Genomic DNA, 3,186 nt, shown 5'->3' with positions numbered 1-3,186 from the left:
TGTCTTACCTGGGGTCACACAGGTCTGCGGAAGGACTTAACTTGGGCCATCTTGACTCCAAGGCATATATGTGTGTGTACTTGCATGCATAAATACACACATGTATAAACATGCAACTATGGAAAGACATGCAGTACGTATGTATACAATGTTTGCTGCATATGTACTGGTCATGCACATACATATACATATATATGTATGTATGTATCATGCAAGCATATGTGTATGCATATGTTTGAGCCATCTATGCATGTATATAACTATATACAAATCAAATATACATAGGTATATACAATGTATGTATACATTCAAGTTTTCATGACATACATATCTATATAGAGATAACATAGATGGACATGGTATGTCATACACACATGTATTTGAAAATGTATATCCATATGTGAATGTATAGGTACTTTCATATTTGTGTGTGTACATATATGTCCAATGTATCCAAACACATGCATATATCCATACACACAGTGCAAGCACACATATACATGGATAGGTACTTAATATAGCATATTATATGAAAACAACTGCAACAGCAACAAGAGTAATAATAATAATAATAATAATTAATAATTATATCAATGCTTGCTATGTGCCAAGCACTACATAAAGTGTTTTACACAATTTTTTCATTTGATCTTCACACTAACTATTTTCCCAATTTACAGATGAGGAAACTGAAGCAAACAGAGATTAAGCTCTTGTCCGAATGTCACACAGCTAATGTGGCTGGGGCTGGATTTGAACTCAGAATCCTGGCTTGCAGGCCTGGTGCTCTATTCACAGTGCACCTAGCTAGCCAATTGGTGGAGTCATGATTCATTCCAGTGGTGAGAGGGAGTTGCTCTTGTCCATGACAAGTAAATTTTTCTCCATTTCCCCATTCCACTCCCACCTTTTGCTACCACCATTGACAAGTTGATGGTCCTGAAGATCTGGAGCTCCCATCAGATTCATATGAAATGTGCCTGGTAGAACTGATGAGGGCACAGTCTCTGGGAACCCCCTTGAATCTGGAATACAGGCTCTGGGAGCCCCCTTGAACTGTCCTTGAATCTTCCAACTAGATCTGGCCTTCCCCTAAGACCATAAGCCTTACATTATCATTAGGCCCAAATCTCTACCTAGCCTCGCCCTTTATATGTCCAGCTACTTCCCCACCCTTGATATATCAGTATCCATGCCTTTAGCTACTTCCCATCCTTAATTCCATTTTCAAGGTTCCTGGACTCTGACCCCACCTTATCCTCCTTAGACTTCTTCTCAAGACCCTCTGTAAACCCCTCCTCTAGTCACCCCAGACCACCCCTCAATCCCTCCTACAATCTTTGTGTATATAATCTCCATCTTGCCTCCATGAAGGTGCTCAGATTCAATCTAATTCAGTAGGTTGAATCTGGCCCGCTTGTGAAAACAGGCGTCACAAAGGGGGAGATTTCTTAAGACAGCCCATTGTGGTGAATCCCTAATAAACTTTCTCTTTTCCCTTGGCTGAGAAGGCTTGAGTCGAATTCTTTCGGCAGGACCCAGCATGTAGGTATTTTGGGGCCATGGTGGTCACCCCTAGAAACTTATGGTTCCCTGCAATCATCATTTTCTATGATTTTGCCACACCACTACCATTTTATCATAAGTTTGAGTCCATTGTCCTCAGGGATTTTATTTGTTTAAGGTGTGTGTGTGTGTGTGTGTGTGTGTGTGTGTGTGTGTGTGTGTGTTACTGGTTCAGAATGGGTGAGGGAGAGAATTACTTCTTCACCAACTCTTCTTACTATAGCAATATAATAAATATCCTTTCTAAAAGCTAAGCAATATAACATATAAATTAACAAAATAAGAAATAGGAAATGTAAACAACCTGATTTCAGAGGAAGAAATTGAATAAGTTATGAGTGAACTTTAGGGAAAAAAGACAAAACTCCAATGACCAGATGAATTCACCAATGAACTATATCAAATATTTATTTAAAGAACAATTAATTCAAATATTATATAAATCATATGTAGAAAGAGCAAAAGGAGAAATCTTACAAAACTCTTTTTCTAGCACAGATTTGGCATTGATACACAAACTATGGAGAGTTAAACAGAAAAAGGAAACTATAGATCCATATCCCTAATGATCGTTAATGCAAAACAATTTAAATTAAATATTAGAAAAGAGGCTAAAGCAACATACACAAAGATCATACATTATGACCAGGTTAAGTTTATAGGAGGAATACAGCATTGTTTGATATTAGAAAAACTATAAGCTTAACTAACAATGTTAAAATAAAATGACCATATAAATATGTTGGTATATAATTATGCCAATAGATGCAGAAAAAGAGATTTGGACAAAATCCTACTAATTTCTATAAAAATGATAGAAAAAAGGAATAAATTATTCCTTAACATGATAAAGTGTATATATTTAAAACCATTCAACCCTTATTTGTAATAGAGATAAACTAGAAGTCTTTGCAATAAAATCAGCAAGTATGTCCATTTTCTCTGTTTCGATTTGACAGGGTGTTAGATTGGCTATAGTGATATGACAAGAAAAAGAAATTGAGAGAATAAGTCTAGGTAAATAAGAAGCAAAATTATAGCTTTTTTGGGGATGATATGATAGTGCAATTAAAGTTCCCTAAAGCATCACCTAAAAATTTAATTGAAATAATAACTTCAGGCTCTAAGGTCACTTCCAATTCTATTATTATTGTTTACCATTAATTTTTGAAGAGGACCAATAACATCACAATGTTGGGGTCAGGTTAGAGTGTGTTTGGACATAGCTGATCAGTCCAATTCTGTACTTTAGGCACCGAGGCAGGAACTGTGTAAAGACAGAGTTTATTTTCTAAGTATTAGTTGTTGGGAGCTCTTCTCATTTTTTCCCTGGTAAAAGTGGTGACTGTTTGGTAGACCAGGTTATAGAAATATGAATGTCTTCTCTGTAGTTAATGCAGAAGTTGGGATTTAGCCCATAGTGTTTCTTTGCTGAAGTGAGTCTGTGATTAGACCAAACCCAGCTGCACAAGCTTACTGCTTTCCAGAAGTGGAGCAGGACCATGGTACCAATTTGGGAACTGATGTGATAGTGTTGATTTGGAGTAAAAGAATCAAAAGCTTAGAAGGATCATGTCAGGGAACTTAGGCAGCCCTCAATCTGCAGGTATTGCTTGCTAA

The sequence above is a fragment of the Trichosurus vulpecula genome, chromosome 5 (genome assembly GCF_011100635.1).
Source record: "Trichosurus vulpecula isolate mTriVul1 chromosome 5, mTriVul1.pri, whole genome shotgun sequence".
Taxonomy (NCBI): Eukaryota; Metazoa; Chordata; class Mammalia; order Diprotodontia; family Phalangeridae; genus Trichosurus; species Trichosurus vulpecula.
This window is presented reverse-complemented; position numbering follows the sequence as displayed.